Source organism: Camelus bactrianus, chromosome 4 (assembly GCF_048773025.1).
Source record: "Camelus bactrianus isolate YW-2024 breed Bactrian camel chromosome 4, ASM4877302v1, whole genome shotgun sequence".
Lineage (NCBI taxonomy): Eukaryota > Metazoa > Chordata > Mammalia > Artiodactyla > Camelidae > Camelus > Camelus bactrianus.
The window spans coordinates 69268561-69292222 of NC_133542.1; the positions used below are offsets into that span (position 1 = coordinate 69268561).

Below are 23662 nucleotides of genomic sequence, written 5' to 3' on the forward strand. Positions count from 1 at the left end.
ACCTTATAAAATGGGAGGATGGTATTATCTGTCTGGAGCACTAAATATTATTATGTCAGATTACTGTAAAATAGCTAAGGATTAGAAGTGATAAAGATTATCTAGTTTTACCTATAGAAGAATGTGTGAAATTGTCATTAGATGGTAGTCTGTTTCCATAAATGGTTGATGTGAGAAGACTTCTGTGAATCACATAGTTTGTTAGGTTTAGGGATTGTGTCAAAGGTGTGTTGTATGTGTTGCTTACCTGATGACCTGCTTGTCCCTGTTTTTTGTTTATGTTTTCTAAAAATAATTTTATTTTTTTCTGATTATAAAATAGTTTTTACTTATTGTTAAGATATTCAAACAACACTAAAAAGTATAAAGAAACAAAGCAACAATCACCTTAATTCCTACTACTCAGAGGTAACAACTCTTCCAGATAGTGCTAAACAGTTACATATATGTACTATTTTTTAAAAAAGGAGTTTAATATGCTATTACATAGCTGGCATCCTTTACTGAATAATATATTGTGGACATCTTTTCATATAAGCAAGTATAACTCTACATGATCATATTTATTTGGCTGCATAATGTTACATGTCTTCTCCATCAGTCTTATTGTGTACTGTACATTTGCTTTAATCACAAATATCTCTTTAGTTATTTTATACCTTTGTGGGGGCCTTGGTTTAAAACATGGCATTATCCTCAACGAAAGTTAAATGCATTCATTCAATAATTATCTATTAAGTGCCTACTATGTCTTAATCACTGTTTGAGAAACTTAAAATGTATCTGCTGCCCTTGTGGAGTTTACAGTCTAGTGGAATGAGAAGTAACATTACAGAACAGGTCAAAATAAGTGAACAAAAATTCTTTCTGCCTAGACTGCAAGGAGAGACTAAAGAAGGAATCATTGTGGATATTTTATTAGAGGATGGGGTAAAGGCTAGATACATACATTCAAGGAGATTTACGGATATATTATTTGTAGCTTCCCTATTTTGTTTCTAGTTAACAGAGTTATGCTTTGTTCTAAAATGCAGATGTTATTTGTAACTTTGCCTTAATGCAGCACAATATGTAAAAATTCTTTAAAATATTTTATTAATATTATAAGAATTTTAAAAATTTCAGAAATATCAACAAGCACTTTTCTTGAGAATAGCGGTATTCCCGCTTGACAGTATCCAAACCTGTACTTTGGTGATCTCCATATGGTACCTCACTACTTAATTTGCTGACTTTACAATTAGGCCACTGAATCTTTTGTCTTACTTGCTTTTTCCCCATAATAACTCATCCATAAAGAGGTGAATTGATTTTTATGGTTACATTTGGTAAACACAAGATATACCACCTACATATAATTACAGAGCAGTTACAGTGGCAAATCTAAGATCATGTGACATCCATTATCAAGATCTCATAATTTCCTCAGTGAGTGTTTCACAAAAATATCACCATGAAAGAATACTGCCGAAGGCAATCTACAGATTTAATGCAATCCCTATCAAATTACCTGGGACATATTTCACAGAACTAGAACAAATCATAATAAAATTTATATGGAACCACAGAAGACCTAGAATTGCCAAAGTATTACTGAAGAAAAAGTAAGGCTGGAGGAATAACCCTCCCAGATTTCAGACAATACTATAGAGCTACAATATTCAAAACAGCATGGTATTGGTACAAAAACAGACATATGGACCAATGGAACAGAATGGAGAGCCCAGAAATGAACCCACAAACTTTGGTCAACTAATCTTTGACAAAGGAGGCAAGAACTTACAATGGAATAAAGACAGTGTCTTCAGCAAATGGTGTTGGGAAAACTGGACAGCAGCATGTAAATCAATGAAGCTAGAACACTATACGCAAAAATAAACTCAAAGTGGATCATAGATTTAAACATAAGACAAGATATAATAAACTTCCTAGAAGAAAACATAGGCAAAACATTATCTCAGATACATCTCAGAGCTGTTCTCCTAGGGCAGTCTACCCAAGCAGTAGAAATAAAAGCAAGAATAAACAAGTGAGACTTAATTAAACTTACAGGCTTCTGCACAGCAAAGGAAACCATAAGCAAAATAAAACGATAACCTACAGAATGGGAGAAAATTTTTGCAAAAGATGAAACTGACAAAGGCATGATCTCCAGAATATATAAGCAGCTCATATGACTTAATAAGAAAAAAACAAACAACCCAATCCAAAAATGGGCAGAAGACCTAAACAAACAATTCTCCAAGGAAGAAATTCAAATGATTGATAAGTACATGAAAAAATGCTCAATATCACAAATTATCAGAGAAATGCAAATCAAAACTACCACAAGGTATCACCTCACACCAGTCAGAATCGCCATCATTCAAAAGTCCACAAATGACAAATGCTGGAGAGGCTGTGGAGAAAAGGGAACCCTCCCACACTGCTGGTGGGAATGCAGTATGGTGCAGCCACTGTGGAAAACAGTATGGAGATTCCTCAAAAGACTAGGAATAGACTTACCATATGACCCAGGAATCCCACTCCTGGGCATATATCCAAAAGGAACCCTACTTCAGAAAGACACCTGCACTCCAGTGTTCATAGCAGCACTGTTTACAATAGCCAAGACATGGAAACAGCCTAAATGTCTATCGACAGATGACTGGATAAAGAAGATGTGGTATATTTATACAATGGAATACTATTCAGCCATAAAAACAACAACATAATGCCATTTGCAGCAACATGGATGTCCCTAGAGAATGTCATTCTAGGTGAAGTAAGCCAGAAAAAGAAAAATACCATATGAGATCGCTCATGTGGAATCTAAAAAAAACCAAAAAACATAAATACAAAACAGAAACAGACTCATAGACATAGAATACAAACTTGTGGTTGTCAGGGGGGTAGGGGAGTGGGAAGGGACAGACTGGGAGTTTGAAATTTGTAGATACTGACAGGCATATGTAGAATAGATAAACAAGATTATACTGTATAGCACAGGGAAATATATACAAGATCTTGTGGTAGCTCACAGTGAAAAAGAATGTGACAATGAATATTTGTATGTTCATGTATAACTGAAAAATTGTGCTCTACACTGGAAATTGACACAACATTGTAGACTGACTACAACTCAATTTAAAAAAAAAATGGAAAAAAAAATACCACCATGAAAAAATTTGAAAGCAATCTCAAGAAGTGTAATTTAACAATCATACAAGTGATGAATTATCATCTTAGATTGATGTCTCTAGGACCTTTCACCCAAGAGGTGTCCTTGGTCCTACCTGAAGTAGTTGTGTTTTTTTAATTGATTATTTGAATAAAAAAGTCAAAGACATGAGTAATATATTTTCATCAGTATATGTTGCTGGAGGAAATAGCTGTTCAATAGTAAAACTAAGACTCTAAAAACAAAACAGAATTTAATAGGTTATGCAGTTGGGTCCAAATCAAGTATATTAATGATAATGATTGCCAATATTTTACACATGCTTCCTGTGTCACAGGTGCTATGCCAAGCACTTCGTATGAATTTTCCTTTTTAATTTTTGTAAGAACTCTATGAGATAGGTACTGTTATTATACCCATTTTACAAAAAAACCCCCTGAAAACTAGAAATGTTACATTGATTTTATTAAATTTCAAATCTAAGGTCATGCATTTACATTTTAAAAATAGATTGTTTTGAATTTCTGACCATGTGGTAGATTGAATGTGCAGAGAAACTTCATCTGTTATAGAATACTTAAAATGCTGGCTAGAAATAACTTCATTTCCAAAGCATGACTGAACTGGTGGTGAAGTAAGGAAATTGTGTCTAGAAAGAAGGACAGGGAGAGTGATTCCATAGCTGCAAGAGCTGGTCTTTGTTAGGGGTGTGGGGTGTATGCCAATTTTGGTGAGTGTAGGTTTTAAACCTGGAGTGTAGATTTTAAAGGGCCATGTGTAGCTTAAGAGACGAAATTAGAGATCTTCATATAAAGCCAGAATCCTTAAAAGAGAGGAACTTGCCCTTGGCCTTAGATCGGAGGGGCCTGAGAATGCCTAACCATAGCCTACATTTAGTTGACTTGGGGATGGAATTCACATTGTCTGCATATCTGAAAAAAGTTCAAGCTGAAAATTTAGTTTGAAGTGAGTTACTACTGCTCCTAGGCATCTATAAATGTCTATCTTTCCTAGAAGAAAACACTTCACACATAAGTGTCACAGAATTCACAGAGATGGATTTTGGGGGGACATGGCCTCACAATGCAAAAGGAAAAAGGGGGAAAAAATAGATACCTGAGTGAAAAAGCCACTATGATTATGAGTTAGCAGAAGCATGAGACTGCAGAATCAGGCTCATAAAGACTGAAAATATTAGTATGGTCAGATACAGCAAATAAAATAACTGTGTTTAAAGTTAAAGATTGAAAGAAAATAAGACACCATTAAAATTCACAAGATAGATGTGAAAAACAAAGAAAATTCTTAGATTAGACATGGCTTCAGGAGGGAATTAGTGAAATAAAAGATAGATATGAAGAAATTACGCAGAATGCAGCACAGAGAAGGAATAGAAAATATGAAAAACAGCTTAAAAGGAGAGAGTAAAAAAGCCCAATAAACATTTAACCCATAGTTCCAGCAATAAAGAATAGAAAGTTTGAAGAGAAGCAATATTCAAAAAGATATTTAGCTAGCAGTGTGTCAGAACTGATGAAATATGCATGTTCAGATTCAGGTAGCCCAGTGAATTCTAAGTGGGGTAAATGGAATGGTAACCACACTGACATGTACCACAATAAAACTGCAGAACCCCGAAGATTCAAAAAAAAAAATAAATTGAAATCAGTCAGAGAAAAAGGGAACAAGGAATAAACACAGCTAACTTCTTAATAGAAGCAATTGAAACCAGAAGATAATGAAAGAACTTCAAAGTGCCGAGAGCAAATAACTAGAATTGTCAACTTAGAATTGTCTACCCATTGAAAATATCTCGAGCGTGGGCAAAAATAAAGGTGTTTTCAGACATAAAGTTGAAAGTATTCACTACCAATATAGTTCCACCAGCGGACTTTCTAAAGGATATATTTTAAGAAAAAGAAGAAAAAATAAATCTTCAGAAGGAACGTGTGAGAGGCAAGAATAGTGAGAAATGAAATCAGAAAGTCTGGGAGTAATTATAACTAATATTGACTATGTGAAATAATAATACATAATTTGGAGGGATTAAAAAAATCAAGATAGTTTAAATTGGATGTAAGTTGAGAGTCTATGATCAGAGTTAAAGTACTGTGAGGCCCTTTTATTGACTGGACGAGGATAAAGATTTTTGATTAACAAGGAAATACAAATTAAAACCACAGTGAGATATTGTTTATACGTCCCCTGGAGTGGTAAAAATTAAAAAGTCTTATGCTACCAAGTTTTGGTGAAGACATGGAGCAGCAAGAACTTTCATTCACTGGTGAGTATGTAAATTGACATAATCAGTTTAGAAAAGTTTGTAATTACTTAGTAAAATTGAAGGTATGTGTAGGTATGTACCCTATAATCCAGCAATTCCACTTCTAAGTATAAAGTCTTGAAAACTCACATGCATACCAGAAACCTTTATAAGGTTGTTTAAAGCATAAAGCAGCATTGTAAACAAGAGCCAGAAACTGGAAACAACTCAAATGCCCATCAGTCATAAAATGGGTGAATAAATTATATTTTTTACTAGTGATAGAATACCACACAGCAATGAATATGAACTATTGCTACACTGAAGAACACAGATGAATATCATACAAGGTTGAATAAAAGAAGCAAGACATAAAGAAAACATACAATATAATTCCTTTTATATAAGAATTCAAAAATAGGAAAAATGGAGCTGTATTGTTAGGACTGCACAGATGATAGTATTATTTTATAAAATACTAAGAATACTAGAAAAGCAAATAACAGGCAGCTTATCACAAAACTCAGGGTAGGGATTACGTCTAGAAGAGAGCTTTAGTAAGGTGGCCCCTCACCATATGTGTCTAATGGAGTACTTGAAAGTGACTACTCTGAATTGAGACGTGCTGTATGTGTAAAATATATACCGATTTCAAAGACTAAGTACTATAAAATACATAAAATATCTCATTAATAAAATTTTATATTGATTATGTTATAACTATTATTTTAGATATACTGAGGGAAATAAAATATATACATTAACTTCACCTGTTTTGTTTTCACTTTTTAAAAATGTGGCTACTAGAGAATTTAAAATAACCTTTATGGCTTTCATTATGTTTCTCTCACTCAGAGCTGCTTTAGAGGCTGAGGGTGGAGTTGAGATTGGTATGGGCACAGGGTTGCTTCTGGAAAGTGGCAGAGTTCTATTTCTTGACCAAGGCAGTGTTATGTGGACGTTGCTATATTCATCTACCTGTATGTCTGCATATGTGTCTCTTTGTGTATAAGAATGCATCTTACTGGGTATATATATTAAGATGTTTTCAGTGCTTCTAAAATTTTGACATTAATGAACTTGATAATGATCATTACAAAACTTGGAGTAGATTGTATAGCTTCTAGACTAGTAAAGGGAGGAAGATGAAATGGAAGACACAGAAAAAATACAATTCATTCAATCCAAAAGAAGGCATGAGAGGAGAAAAAATAGAAGAAACAGAAGTAGCACAAACAGAAATCATAAAATGAGTTGGGAGACATAACTCCAAATGTATTTTATAATACATGTAAAAGGACTTGAAAAGATTAAAGATAAAAGATTATCAGACAGTACTACACAAATATCAAGCAAACAAGCAAAAAACCTGACAATGTACTGACAGTTTTCAAGAGACACACCTAATACACCTGGACACAGAAAGGCTATAGGACACAGAAGGTAAAAGGATGGAAAAAGATATACCTAGCAACTGTTAACAGTAGGAAAGCTGGAATGGCTATAAGATAACAGATAAAATAAACAAAGATAAAGGGAAAAAGCATTTCTAGTGATAGAGAGGGTCACTATCTGTTGATAAATGGTTCAATTTGCCAGGACAATTTTAACAGTTCCAAAATTATATGCACCTAATAACATAGCTGCAAAATATAAAGTAAAAATTGTCAGAACCTCAAGGAGAAATAAATACACAATCATTGTAGGAGATTTTAACATATCCCTACTGGGTAATGACAGAACAGACAAAATAATTCTATACATATATAGAAAAATTTGATAACAAAATTAACAAACTTGGCCCAGTGGACAAGTAGAAAATACATCACCAGCAACTAAAAAATATACATTCTTTTCAAGCACACTAGGAACTTTTTTTAAAAACCCGTGAATCAAGCTTCAAAAAATAGAAAAAAATCAACATCATAAGTATAGTATTCTGTTGTGACAAAACAAGTGGTTAGAAATCAACAAAAGACAACTTAAAAATGAAATAAAATAACTCATAGAACATTGGACATTTTTAAATACTTCTAAATTATTCGTAAGTCAAAGAACAAATTGTAAGAGAAATTATAAAATATTTTGAACTGATTTGAAATGACTGAAGTACTACTTATAACAAAACTTATGGAATATAACTGAAGTTTTATATTGAACTTTTTAAGCCTTTAAGTGTTTACATTATAAAATAGAAGAAGTCTAAATTTAATTAGCTAAAAATCCAATTTAAGAACTTAGAAGAATAGATTGGTAAACCCAAAGAAAATAGAAAAAATGAATAATAAAATTTTGAAGAGTTGATGAAACAGAAAACAAAGATATGATGGAAAACATCAACAAAGTCAAATTTGTTCTTTGAAAATTACTGAAAGTGACAAACTTATGGTAAAAACTGATCAAAAACAAATTTAAGAGAAAGAAGGAAAAGAGGGAAGCACAAATAAGCAATATTGAATTTGAAAAAGAAGATAAATATATGCAACAGATTAAAAAGAAAAGAGGATATTATGAACACTTTGTCAGTACATTTAACACCTTAGGTGAAATGGAATGTTAGTAGAAATATACAAATTATCAAACCTTACTAAAAATGTAGAAATTTACACGGTTTTATAATCATTAAATAAATTAAACCAGTAGTTCAGATTTCACCATGAAGACAACAGTAGGACCAGAGTGTTTTGTAACTGATTTCTAAACATTCAAGAAATACATTCAATCTTACACAAATTGTACGGTGTTGCAAACAGAAGTTTTTTTCTCAACTAATTATATGACCCTAATATAATTGTGATATCGAAACAGGTTGGTACCAATACAGGAAAGGAAAATGATAGACTAGTCTCATTCATGAATATAGATGGAAACACTCAACAAAGTGTTGCCAAACCAAGTCCAACAATATACAGACATACCATATATCAAGACCAGGTTCAGTTTATGTCATTAATGCCAGATTGGGTGGTTGTTAGAAATATCAATAAGGATATTGAACTTGAACAACACTATCAACCAACTTGACCTAGTTGACATTTCCCTTTACCCAGTAACAGCAGAATATGTGTTCTTTTCAATTGCACATGGAGCATTCACCAGGATAGAATGCGTAAAATGAACCTCAGTTAATTTAAATTCTTGGTAAAAATGTGGAGCAACAGTAACTCTCATGTATTGTTAGTGGGAATATAAACTGGTCCAACATTGGAAAATAATTTGGTAATATCTAGTAAAGGTTGAAGATGGGCATGCACTATAAATTAGCGGCTCCACTCTTAGGTACATATCCTAGAGAAAAGCTTACGCATGTCTACTAGAGACATGTATTTGGATGTCCACAACAGCTTTGTTTATAATAGAAGAAGAGGGAGGAAATAACTGCCCTAAAGTCTAACAGTTGCTTAATGAATAAGTTGTTTTACATTCATTCAGTTGACTATGATGCAGTCCTGAAGTAGTATCGATGAATGCTGATTTTAAAAAGCAAGTAACCGGAGATTTCTGCTTCTGGCTATGACTAAAACCCATATGTAACTCTGTGTCCCATGCATTAGTTTCTCTGGGGTACATACAACTCCTGGGTTCTAGTGTATACACATTTTATAATAGATACTGCCAAATTGCCCTTCAGAAGAGTAACTAATTTGCATTCTTCCTAATCTCATTTTTTCAATGCATATTTTTGTTTTATAATTGGAATCTTCTATTTTTCAATATTGTTGGTCTTTCTCATGAGTACTACAATGTAAGCACTTTCCATATTAGCAAATTTTAATAAGTGATTTTATTGATTGCCTAATACTTTATTGAGTGACTGTATTGTTGCTTTATTAACCGTTTCCATATTCTAGGATATTTCAGTTGTCTTTAGCTTTTCAGTATTATAAGTAACATTATACTGTAAATCTTTGCAAACAAGGATTTATTTTGAAGACTTAATAGGGTTATCTAGATAGAGAAGGGAAGGACATTCCACTTAAACGAGCAGATGCAGAGATAGATTTGTTAAAGTTTGGCATTGGGTGGCACTCAGTAAATGATTACTGAAATAAGTTCAGATCTGACTTAACCTGAATATATACACACATAAAGGAGACTTAAATAAATCTAAAGCTCAAAGGAAATAGTGGTATGATGTCTGTCAAAAATTGGCAATTTTGATTTTTTGAAACACAGCATCATTGATTTATTAACATTTTACTAAACCTGACTTCTCACATGTTTGTCCATCTATTCTCTATACATCCATCAATACATTTTATTTTGACGTATTTCACAGATAACTGTTTTTATTTTATTTTTGTTCTTTGTTTTGTGGTGGAAGGTAGTTAGGTTTTTTTATGTTTTTAATGGAGGTACTGGGGATTGAACCCAGGACCTCATGCATTCTAGGCAGGCACCCTACCATTGAGCTATACCCTCCCCCTGATTTCCTTTCTAATAGAACTGCAGGACCTACCCTATGGGAAATAATTTTCCCATTCTGACCTAAATTCTTAGTTTCTGTTTTTGTTTCTCATGATTAAATATATTTTCCCAAACAAGAGCAAAGAAGTAACAATCCTAATGTAGTCTATGTATGTCAAATATTTGGAAGTATTATGTTGAACACTTGGGACCCATGTTGTAGGAGGGATTTTGAAAATGGTATACTCAGAGAAGACTTAGGGGAATAATGTATGGTTTTTTATCTATCCAAGAAGACTTTGGTGTAAATGAGTTCAGTTCACAGCTTCAACTATATCACAGGCAGTTACACAATGAAAAAGGAAACTTTTTAATGTTTACTGTGAGTAGAATTCAACTTAATGAGCTACAGGAAATATTTTTGCTGAACCAGACCAAGGACTAACTAATACCACTGTCAGCAAAACTAGAGAGATGTTTTGGGAGGCAGGGAGAACTCTTAGAGTCCAAGTTGAAGCTGGATAGAGCCACTTGGTAGATATATCAAATATCACACATTTACTAGAGGGGTCAGGTTTAATGGCAGTCTAATCCTGAATTTAGTATGTACATTTATATCTCAAGTTGAGGGCAGATCCTATTGCCCTTCTTAAAAACATTTCTTACATTCATCCCTTTCTGTTCTCAGGATCTTTGTCATCTTTTGCCTCAATTATTCCAGTAATCTCTCAACCAGAACTCTTGGTTCTGATTCTTGGTCCAGTCTTCTTGACATTCTGCTGCCAGACTGCTTTTGTAATAGATCTTCCTGTGAAACTGCATATGTCATGCTAATCAAACCTTTAATTATTCCCCTTTGCCTAGGCTAAAGTTTAAACTTTTTAGCCTGGAATTCCTGGCTGTTTATAAATTGGACCTTCATTCTTTTATTCAACCACCATTTATTGAACACTAGCTATATGCCAGGGGAAGTATTAGGTGCTGGTGATGGAGAGATGGATAAGATAAAGCAGTATGATGTCCAGGAAGTTCAAAAGAGCTGGGAGGATGGACTTCGAACAAGTTTTTGTTTGTTCATTTGTTTTAAAGGAAAAGCATAGGACCTTGAAGAAAAGCATATTTAGAAGGCCCCAACCCAGTTTAGAGACTCCAAAAAGGCTTAATTTCTACTAGTCCCCTACAAGAACTTTCTGTCCTAGTCAGACTGGTCTATTTTCTTTCTTCAAGAACACTTGATTAATTTCTGCCTCATGGTGTAATTTTTTTCAATACATTCTCATGCTATTTTCCATATTGTACTACAAGGTAGGTCATGTTTCATAGCTCCTCTATCCTGTATACTATTTACTTCTTTTAGGATACCTGGGTACTTCCCTTATCAGAATCAAAAAAGATTCTTTGTATCACTCACTTACCTTTTATTTACATGCCACTTACTATTTTATTATTTAACAACAGCAATTATTTGTTTAGGAATATATTCAAAAACTGCAACAATATTGTTTTCTAGTCTATATTGTGACTACATTATATTTAAATTTGGTGGTATTGTTTTAATCTTTATATGTGCATGCCTGTCTTTCTAGTGATATTATAAACAGCTTGAGGATATGTCATTTCATATATATTTCCCTGTCCCCAGAGACTCATACATAGATCCCATGTGACTGGAATATAGAAAGGTTTTAATTAGATTTGTAGAATGAATGTATATTGACTTTATAAACTAAGTAATCATGGTGCTGTCATAATCAAACTTTATACATTTGACCATGAAAGATGCTTTTCTCATCATAAAGTAAACTTTCTCAAATCCCACCCCATTCCCCACAGTTTTGGGTAAATGTATTCACTGTTTCAATTCCAGTTGGATATGACTTTCCGGTACTTCTTCTAGGACTTGCATGATTATCAGGCATTGTCTTATCTTCTGACATACCAGATGGCATTACTTCTTTGGTGTGTATGTCAAGGAACTATATAAATGTGCCTTGAAACATAGAGAAATTAAGGTTTATATAAGTGCAGCCCATGAAGTGTTTCCTTTTCTCAATTTTCTCTTTACTAAAATATTTTATCTTCTATATCTCCCCCACTTTATTTATTTATTTTTATTGAAGTATAGTCAGTTTACAATGCTATGTCAGTCTCTGGTGTACAGCATACTTCAGTCATATGGGAATATACATGTATTCATTTTCATATTCCTTTTTGCCATATGTTACTACAAGCTATTGAATATAGTTCCCTGTGCTATACAGTATAAACTTGTTGTTTATCTGTTTTATATATATTAGTTGGTATCTGCAAATCTTGAACTCCCAATTTATCCCTTCCCACCTCCTTCCCCCGCCATAAGTTTGTTTTCTATGTTTGTGAGTCTGTTTCCATTTTTTAAATAAGTTTGTTTGTCTTTTTTTTTTTTTTTTAGATTCCACATATGAGTGATTTCCTATGGTATTTTTCTTTCTGTTTTTGGCTTACTTCACTTAGAATGACATTCTCCAGGTCCATCCATGTTGCTGCAAATGTCATTATTTTATTATTTTTTATGGCTGAGTAGTATTCCATTGTATAAATATACCACAACTTCTTTATCCAGTCATCTGTCGATGGATATTTAGGTTGTTTTCATGTCTTGGCTATTGTAAATAGTGCTGCTATGAACACTGGAGTGCATGTATCTTTTGAATTAACATTCCTTCTGGATATATGCCCAGGAGAGGGATTGCTGGATCATATGGTAAGTCTATTTTTAGTTTTTTGATATATCTCCCCCACTTTAAAAGTGAAATCTTCTTTTATTCCCATCTTCCACTTTTACATAACATGCTCCGTAACATTTGCAGTATCTGGACCTGTCTTTCCATTTCCACAACACAGTCCTAGTTGTGGCCTTCGCTAAGTTACATTTGATCTTTTGTATCGTCATTGTTAACATCATCATTGAGAATAACAACTATTGAACACCTATTATGTGCAGGGAATGGCAGTGGGCACTGAGGTATTTTGCTATCTTACCAGATTCATCCTCAGTTTGACTAGCTATGAAAATGGTTCTTCATTGTTTGCCTTCTTTCTATCACCACCAACACTTTGGTTAATAAATTGTCTTGCTTAGAATTCATCATCTTATGCAATTGCAGCTGACTAGTTAGCAGCTTTCAATTCCATTCAGTGGTGATAGTTGTTTCTTGGTAATGGAATGAGAGAAAACCACAAGGGAGAGTGGACAACCATAGTAACTCTTTACAGATTTTGCCACCGTTATAGCAAATTGTTTGTGATTTGTGGAAATGGACTCTCTTTTATCAATGGTTGACTATTAGTTCCCTTTTCTGGATAGAAGTCATTAGTTAACACAGCTCTAGGATTTGTCTGAGAAGAGCAGCACATCAGTTAGAATGCTAATTCACTCAACTGGCAGCAAGCACAGTGAAATGACAGCTTGGAGGGGGGTAAGAGGAGTGTCTGAAAATGGCAGCAGATTGGTATTTCGAAAGGGGAGGGAATTTCATAATGATGAATAAGAAAGATGACATTTGGTGCTCACATTTAACTTGCATTGGATGTCCATATAAGGGTCAGTATGCATAACCTCTCTTGATTAGGCCTCCGGCTGCCCAGCAGCTGACTGGGTGTATACCCTTCAGACTGTAACCAAAAGAAAGGCCTAGATAATTAGGCCAAGTTGAACTGCAGGAGGTAGCCAGCTTCTCTGCTGCCTTTTGTATATTCATGACCCAGCTTGATTGATGGAAGGACAGTGTTTGGTGACACTGTCATTTGCAAGTTGAAAGGTAGACTACAGGCTGGAGCCAAGATCAGATGTGCTTTAAAGAGTCTTACAATAAACTCATTTGGATGCTGATGATGTTCACATATGCATTTCTTTGTTTCTTACTGTTTCTCATAGACATCTGTTAATTTGTAGAAATTAGCTTGGTTGTTTTCAGTTAAAACCTCACACTAAGTTATAGGATAGTTTTGTTTAAAAAGTTGTACAAAGTTGCTAGTGATACAATGTGTGATGTGAGTCTCAGATATTTTCACTCATTTCTCATGTAGGAATTTAAAATATATTTCTTGAACTGATGTACATCACTGGAAGCAAGTGACTTTTTTTTTTCCTAGGAAAATGTTAAATGAATTTTTTCACATTTCACATATTTCAAAAATCTTAAGCACTGTTGTCAAAAAGTTTTCCAGAGAATATTGCTTTTCTAAAGGTATTCTATTCTTCATCGGAAGATATGTGAATATCTAAGATTCACTTTTAATATTATGGTTCATAAAAAATATCTTTTATTCATTCCCATGTCTCTTCTGTTTATTCAGAGAGTTGATTAATTTCAGACTTGTGGCAAATGAGTTGAAAATACTAAAGGAAGTTAAAATCCTAAAGCAGAAACAAGAGTTTCCCCTAAAGAGCATCTTCAGAATGTTAAACCTAAGTTATCATAAATTATTAGAAGAATGAATAGCATATTCTGCTAATTAAAAAAGACAAGAAAGAAAGGGAAGGAAAGATTGTGAAGAAGTTTTGATGTACCTGTTTCATATGTATTAAGCTACTAAAATCAGTCTTTTGAGAAACACACATGGATGTGAACACTAGTTATCCTTACTAATTTTATTTTTCAATACTATTATTATTACAGTGATGCTTTTGGAATATAGAGTTGTTCTAATATTGCTAAATGATCATCCGCCTGAAAATGATTTAAATACTTTCTCTGAAAAGTCCTTAGATGTGTATTTTAGATATGTTACCTAACTTCTGTTAGTTAACGTAAGTTCAGATAATACATGTAAAAAGCTCTTTGGAAGCTGTAAGTGCTGTATAAATCTAACTAGTCATATGAGCTGTTGTTGTTGTCATTACGATTATTAGCTACGAATCTCAGGTGGTTGTAACAGACATAACAGTTGTAACAGATGAAGTAGTCCTCCCATTACATTTTTGTCAACTAAATGTGACTATTCAGATATGAAACTTTTTATACAAGCAAAGTAGCAAAGAAAGACTTTCCCTGCTCTTTCAGTTATTTTCCACATTAATTATCTGACTTTGCTCCTCCCTACCATATGCTAGAAAAGACAGTGTCTCAACTGACAGTAATGTTTTTGTAAAGAAGGTTCTGGAGGGTGTTGAAAACACACTCTGATCACTACAAAAATCATGCTCACTCGTTTTAGTCTTTTTAGTCTTAATTGACATTTGAGATAAGCATCTGAAATGTAGTATCCTAAATCTGTCTGTATAGTATTCAGAAATTCTTGGCTGTAATTTGCGGTAATTATTTCTAAATCAGTTATCTTTTAGCAGAAAAAGTATTAAAATACCCAAAATGTTAATGAAAATGTCATTTTTCTCACTTGAATCACATCTCAGGATTTTCAAATACTGGATTTTCTTTTAGATTTTTCTTACTGGAATTTAAAAAAGCAAGGTGTATTTTTGTGTGTATATGGAATAAGGTAGAAATTTAAAAAAACTTATTGAGTAGAAGTAGTTCAGGAATTTTCAAAGAGAACTGTGCCTTCTTGAACTGAATTTAAATATATTGTGCATTTTTTTTTCTACAAAGCAATATTCTTATTGTGTTAGTTACTGTTCTTCTCATTAACCCTTTTCAAAAACTTAAAGGTATCACTTTGTCAGGAAATTCTGGGTCTTTCCAGTGATAAAATAAACTTGACACTTGTTCTATGAAGGCATCTTCTCCCTGCTTATCAGCTCTTCAATTTATGGCTGTGTTTTGAAATTTGTGCTTGTGACTCCCATCTTTGTATTTACTCCAATTAACACATAAACCCTAATTAGCCAGATCAAGGGACTTGGGAGTCCATAAATGGAAAGTGACATGGCAGAGCTTGGCAGCTGGCATCAAGGCAAGGTGACAAAAATAGGGAAGTATCAATTAGATGACATTGATGGTAAAGCTATGTGTTGCGGTGGTAGATTTTAATAGCTCTCTGTGTCACTGACTGCTGACTCTAGGATAGGGGCGTAGGAATCAGTTAGTAAAATGACAGCTAAGTTAAAGTATTGAACTTTCGATAAATTTAAAACACAATGATAATAAAAACTGAACAGCATTTAAATTCAATTTTATATCATTATCACTGGCAATAAATTACACGTTTCTACCAAAATCAATTTTTGTGAATTTCCCTGTAGTGTGATATAGTTTCCAAATTTTTAAATTATTACATTAAGTGTATAGCAGTTCTTATTTAAGTAGGGATATAAGATTCCAGAATTATAAATTCTTAGGAGCCTCAATCTCTTAACCAAAAAGTTTTGAGGGGAGAGGTGGTCCAGTTGAGTGGATTTGGGAGTGGAGTATCCATGAGCAACATTAAATATTAACTAAGTTCCAGACTGCAATTTGGGTTACATATAAAATTCAACAAGGAAAAAAGTTAGGACTTTGTAAACATTATTCCAGTTTTAGAAATCTAATGTTGCAGAGAGAGACTTGTGTATCAGTTGAGGACTGGTATCAGGCTTTGTATATCTCATGACTTTGGAGAGTAATAGAAGTTATATATACAGGAATTAGGCTGCTTTAGTTTTGTGGTTTCATCTCTCTGATTTCTAACATTAGTTTGTTCTTCAAGTGAGTGGCTGGGTATTTGTACAGAAGGTTCTGGAGGATGTTGGAAACACACTCTGTGATCACTACAGATATCATACATACCCTTTAAATCTGTTGGAACCAAAGAATGATGGAGTTTATTTTTTTCTTAGGAATTGGTCAAAATTGTGATTTGAATATATGCCACCAATTAGATAATAGACAGTAGAGTATATATATTTAGTTTTTTTCATTTTGGATAGCCAGTGTCTTGTAAGCTTACTTGGTCCTTTGCTTGAATGTAGATAATGGTCTGTAGTTATTCAAGTAGTTGATTTTAAACTTAGACTTTAATAAAACTGTGAAATTATTTTAGATATTATGTACCCCTGTTTCAAGTACTGCAGAAAATTGGGGAAAGAACTCTTACTGAGAAGTTGCTGTTCTAAGAGGGTATTTGAAACATTAGAAATCTGCCAGAAGGTCCATTAACATAAATGTTTAACTCAGACACACAAACATGTACTGGAATGAAAATGTTTCATGAATTAATTTGCAGCAGAAGGAACTAAAATAACAATTATAACAACATCCTGCCTACTTAGACTTAAATTTCCTAGGGCAGTGATAATACATAGGGTTGATGTAGTTTAAGTTTTTTAACATATGCAATAGTTTATTCTGTTGTTAAAATGATTTCTTCTGTTTTAAAAGACTTTTAAAACAGTCAAACATGATCAACCTTAGATAACTGGAAAGAAGTGTTAGGAGCATAATTCCTAGACTAAGATTTGGAAGTTTCCTCCTCAGCTCAGGTTCTATTAGAAATATTTAGAAGAAACAATTTTTATAACTTTGCAAAGGAATGATGTTTATAGTTCATAATTGTGAAAATAACAGATGCTATCATGAAAACAGGGAACCCAACTAATACAAGAATAATCTACACGAGGCTATTTTACTTGCTTACCATTTTCAGTCATTTTTATCAGTGGTACTTTTGTGGCTGAGCTGGTAACCTGCCTTATAAGGAACACCCTAGCAGTGACTAAATATGTGCTATAGCTTTTTTACACCAATGAAAGAAATTGTGACCTTTGAAATGGTTTCTGTTCCAATTATGTAGCCAATCCATTGACTTTTTAGCATGCTGATCCCAGTTGCATGGTCATATGTTGTAAACCACATGGAACTATTTCAAACTGTGATGGGGGAAAGTAGCAACTGCAAACATTCCTCCTTGAAGCAAGTGGTTGTCCTAAACTGAGCACTGTAGAATAAAAATGGAAACATAAAAATAGCAGTTGGAAAGATAAAACAGCATTTATAGTACTAATAAAACCGTTGTGGCTTCCACAGGAAAACATGCTTTGTAACCTAATGCTTACCTGAAAGGACTGTCGAGTTTCTGAGAGTTATAGCTGTTTTTGTAAGAGAAGCACAGAGATTTGCTTGAGGGCTGAGTGATAGATTCGCCTGCCTGAAGCATCCCAGTGTGTTTATACATGGCTTGTATGGCAGCTTTCATAAGACATTTACCCCATGATTTGCGATGAGCTTATGTGTGAATAATTAATGGCAATTAATCCTTAATTACAGTAATTAGGCAAGTCACAGGAAATTAAGCTGCAGCTGGAGAAGACCATGCCTGGGAAGAGAGGATTGGGGGCTGTGTGAATGTGCCATTTACTGACAGCATTACTAGGATGCGCAGTATTCAGCAGCTTTGGCATTTCTATTGGCAGCTTTGGGTAGGACAAGAGTGCTCTGCTTTAGAGGCAATCTATAGTTGTCTACAAGAGTTTTAAGTTCAAGTGCCAAAATGTTGTGTTGCATATGGTGATTATCTAAGTTTATTGGTTGCTATAACTCAAAATGAGTATAATTGTTTTTGGCTTGATAACAGTGACATTAGAAATGGACTTTTATGCATTCATAGGTTCTGCTGGCTTCAAACATAGTGCAACTTTTAGAAACGATTCATCCAGGTTTGCAATTATGAAATAGATAATGTAATTGTCTAGAAATTAACTGAGAAAATTTCAATCAAGAACAACAGCAGAACATATAGTATCTTGGTTGAGAAGTTAATTACTTTATTACTAGTTGCTTTGCCCAGTTAAGAATTGTAGTACACAGTGTATAGGAAATATCTATTGAGTCAAATACATACTCCAAATGTTAAAAAAGCTGAGATTATAAAAGCTTTAAATCATTCACATTAAATGCTAACAAGGTTAATCTACAGGGGTGTCTTAAAAACAGGCAAAGCAACCATTCGATAGGGAGCAGCACTGCTCTACAAATCCCTGGTGAGAGATGGTCAAGGTTCCTCATTTTGGAAAATACAATTTCTTCCATTATCTGGGTGGAATTTAAAAATCACACGGCCATTGTATACCTAGATAAAAAGAACATAGAGAAGTTATTTAAGTTCCAATATATTTTTCACAATTAAATACAAATTTGAGCAGGAGAAAAACGTCTTCATCTGCCCAGTGAATGCTAATGGTTATTATTTATTTTTCTCTTTGAACTTCAGGGCACAGTAGAAGTTTGGCCCAAATATTCAGCTTAGGTCTGATATTAAACTTACCTAAGTAAACCATTAATCTGTTATAATCGCTATATAGCTACTTTAGTATCTGGGTTACTCCTTGATGCCAACACAACTATTAGGAAAAGGATGCACTTGTCAGATAGTCTAAAGTAGATAATAATACATACTTTTTTTTTTTTAACAATGTGTATAATTTACTTGGAAACATTTGTAAAGGCTCCACTTTTTATACTAAAGAAATTTAGGTTTTTTTCTGTATAATTTGTGATCAGAAATGTTAGGTAAATAGGCTGTTTTGCTTATTAAATGTTAAATTGCAGAGCTTCGTCTTTCAAGAATACTTTTTATTCTAAGACCAAACTGATGGAGAGAAGTTAAGTGAACATATATCGATTATTGCCTTCTGTACTTCTGGTTCACTTTAAAGGGGAAGTAAGTTACAATATCCTAATAATGGTCTTGATTTTATAAATGATTTTTCCCCTTGAAATAAGCAACACATTCATTTTAATATGTAGAATCGGTTTGCTAGCAGGGCGACAGTTTAAAAAGGCTTCCAACTGTGACACAAGTGCAACCATATTGCTTCCTATTACTCGCTAAGGTAGTTGTTTAGAAGAGAGAATGTTCTCCCTGGAAATGTTTAAAGTGCTGTAATTTTATTTAGGATAATGAGGATTTATAACCATTTTGCCATATGAAAACCTGCCTTTAGACAGAGTGAAATAGGTTGTTTTGGTTATTGAATGTTCTTAACTCTAGGGGTGTGTGTGTGTGTGTGTGTGTGTGTGTGTGTGTGTGTCTTACGGCAGTAAGGAACTGTTTACATCAAGGATTATGCTGGTTTATTCTATAAGTTGGCCTGTGTTACATATTAAAATACTAAGTGATACAATTCAAGTTTGGCCCATATAAATATTTACATTTCTTTGTGCGTGGGATTTGTTCATATTGAAACATAACTGAATAGAAAGTCTTTGTTCTTGTTTCTATAAGTAATTTTAACAGTGACTGCTAGGTATCCCTAGGACCCTGAGTCGTTACAGTTTTTGCCCATGTAAGTTGTACTAGATGAAGTTATTTTGAGTCATGGTCAGGTAGACAATGTGCAAAGGAGATAGCTTTGATAGAAAAGTACATAGAGGACCTGTGTTTTTATCAGTTAAGCATGGCATTAATGCAGTGTGTATTATCATCAAAAATTAACCTAGTAAATATAAATTTGACTTATATTACTAATACTATATTCTATAGCACTGTCTCAGAACTCACTGTGGACTAGTTTATTTAGGCCTCTGCCTCTGATATGGGAGGGGGAAGAAAGGAACAGAACAGTTAGAGATTTTTTATCAGGTTTTTATCTCTTCACTGAAAATCTTAGCTCTCAAAACATTTCTAATTTCCCTCATTTGAAGGTTCAAACAGTTTCAAATTACTGCCCATGGATTGTTCTTGACATCCCGAATGGTAAATTTGAGCTGTGGAAATGCTGGAATGTGTTTTTGTGCTTTTCCTGAACAAGGGAATTCAACGGGTAAATTACAGTCATTTACTGGGAGTGTAATTTACTGAGAGCCTTTAGGCAAATGCGGGAGAAAGGACAGCAGCAGAACGGAAAAAAACAGCATAAAAACTGTTTTGTGTATTTTTTCCCTTTTCTCATTAAGTATTTATTCACATAAGAGTTTTATGAATTAATGGATGGCCCTACAATTAAGACAGATAACCTTTATTCATTTTCACCACTGATAGATTAAGTATTTGAAATAGTGATTGCCATGTGAAAATTACAACCTGAACCACATTTCTGAAATTATACTAGTTTATTTTGCATTTAAATCCATGTTTCTCTATTCAGAATTATAAAGAGATCTGTTTCTCTGTCTTCAGAATGATTACAGATTTCACTAATTTAGATTTTCACTATACCAGCAGTTTAAATAATAAAAATTTTAAGTTTTCTTAGGGGACAAATTAGTGAAAAGACTTTTCATACTTTGGTCTCGAAAATATTATTCTACTTTTGTCACATACCACAGATAAATCTGATTTTAAAAAGAAAAAGACCATTTTGGTTGTATGCACAGTTTTAAGCCAACACAAGATAACACAGCTAGTTTATTAAAGGTCAAAGAAAATTTTATGAAATTGCCAACTAATTCTTTACCATATAAATATATAAACATTCGTGGTAATTTTTATAAACAGTTCTGACCAATTCCTTTCATGAAAAGCAGTGTTCTCTGTAGTAATTGCTAAGCAAACAGAAAGCTGTGTTGCAAAGTGGTTTTGTATAGCATATTGTAATTTGACACTTAAGTTGTGCCCTGCATTACCCTGTGTCATAATTGATGGCTAAAGAAAAGCACACGCTATGCTAATCATTTGTTAGAATAGCTTGTTAAATTGTGGTTGCCAATTTTAAATAAACTATGGAATACTTGTCTGTATTTTAAGGTTTTGTAGCCTACAGTTTTAAACAGTCAATTTGAAGCTGTTTTTAAACTTTCTGTGGCATATGCACAGTTCTGTCTTTGCACACAAGGTCAGCATGTTCGCCAATTTAATAGCATATTATCAAGAACAAAATCAGTGAGCTGCAGGTTTCATACCAGCATCTCAAGGGACTTTCTGTTTACTGTACTGATCCTAAATTTGGTATCCTTTTAAAAACATCAAGATTGATATTTAATATATTTCTTAAGTTCTTAAAAGTAAAAGGTTTCAGAATTAAAAGGCTAATTTAGTTATTAGTAGAATGTAAGGGTGAATTTATCTTATATTTATCAAGCATGGTGGTGGACATAAAGCAGCATATGTTAATATAAAAGTTATTAACTACCGAATGCCAGTAAGAATTTTAGTGCAGTAAAATGAGATTCTGGAGATAAGATTATTGTGTATAATCAGTTTGTGAGTTCTCATTTGTTTAAATATAGAGGCTTTTACTTAAACTTTTGATGAGCCAGTTATATCATGTAAAGAGAGGAGCCCAAACTTGGCTAATGTTGACTTACAATTGACAGTGATAGACTTCTACTATTCTTTTACTACTAGTAAAAGAACTGAAGCATATGAAGGAATATGTGCATTTAGACATAAAAGAAATGTTACTTCTGTGGAGAAAAATGATTTAATGTGCAGAGAAGGGTTATTCATTTTTAAAAGATTAAAAATGACTTGAATATAATACCTTTAATTTGTAATAAATGTCTGACGGCTGCTTCCTGTCTAACGTAAACCTTTTGATCGGCATGTCCATTTTGATCTCTTCTGTCATGTAGTGTGTATTGAATGGATAAAGGTATTATTTTCAGTTATTGTACATATCCTTAATTAAGCCAGTAAAGACATGCAGGTGGATTTAGTTTTCAACCACTTAATAGACTAATATGTATAAGGTTGTTCTGTGGCCTACAACTGACCCCTTTGTGTGGAGGAATTCCCTGAGAACATTCAGGATTAAGTCACTCTGTTATATAAGAAGAGAGGTGGCACACATGCCTTACAGAAACAGACACTTTGACTTGATGGCATTATGGGGGAGACATGAGATTTGCTATTCCAAATTTGTAATTGTTCCTTAACAACACCTAACACACTTGCATGTTGAAACTTACAGCATTGTCATTCTTACTGGATTCTGGGGTCTGTTTTCTAATGTATTTCATTTTCTCTCCTAAATTGCATAGAAACTAAATATTAGGAAAGTTTTGGATTTGATTAGTTACCATTATAAAAATACTTAATGTAACTAATAATTTGTTCATAAATTTATAATGTTTCTTTAAGTGTACTGAATTTAAGTAACTATATGTGTACATTTGAGATGTGAAATTCTTAATTTTTAAAGTAATATTTTTAGTAGGCCAATATATTGGTCTAGAAAGTATAGCAGGATTTCCTTCTAATTTAGGTCAGGCAGCATAAGGCTTGGGAAGTCACATTCTCTGCTCTTTTGGAAAAGAGAATATATCCAACATGGAATATTCTGGATAATTATGAATATTCAGTAAAAAAAAATACTTTAAAAGATACATGTATTTTGGTGTGAAATGTGCTTTGCAAGCTTACCCATTATTTTGACTTTTAAGTATTGTCTCCTCTGGCAGGTTAGGGAAAGAAACACCATCAATGACCACAAAGTATAATAAAATGTCCTTAACATAGTTTAATTGGAGGTGGAGTAGCAGTAATATAAATCGGGCACCTTACTTAAGGGCTCTTGAGCATCCCCAGGGAAATCGGCCTTAATTTCAGTTAAGCATGGGGTCGCCCACGATTACTCGTGGTTTCTTGGAATAACTCACTGACCCGTGGAGAAGTGTTTCTTGGCCCCAGCCTCTTCCTCCCTCGTTGTGGGTTGTCAAAGGGAGTCTGCACACGCGTGGAGTAGGTGCGTATTTGCACACGCATCGGCCGAGCCAAGGCTTGCCAGGCTGTGCACATATGCAGCAGCCTCACTCTTTTCAAGTCCCGAGTTTTGCATAAAGAGGTGTTAGGAACCTAGTTCCTAAAGAATCTGGAGAGATAAATAATGGATGTGTGGGAGCTCAGTTTCAGCCCGAATTTTCGTTCCTCAGTAGTTTTTGTTCTCAGTCACCTTGATGAAACAATCTTGAAGCCGCTCCGCTTTCCGTGGCATTTGGAATGAGTCCCTGACAGGCTGATTTTCCACCCCTGTTGTG

General features: G+C 33.7%; 1 protein-coding gene and 1 non-coding gene across 3 annotated transcripts in view; one reads left to right on the forward strand and one right to left on the reverse strand.

The window, feature by feature from the left end:
* The window catches only part of PBX3 (PBX homeobox 3), a 197532-nt gene that overhangs the window by 100104 nt on the left and 73766 nt on the right, over positions 1-23662 (forward strand). The gene's annotated exons all lie outside the window — the stretch shown is intronic.
* Positions 9774-9846, reverse strand: TRNAS-AGA (transfer RNA serine (anticodon AGA)). The gene has a single exon. It is a non-coding gene; the product is annotated as a tRNA-Ser (tRNA).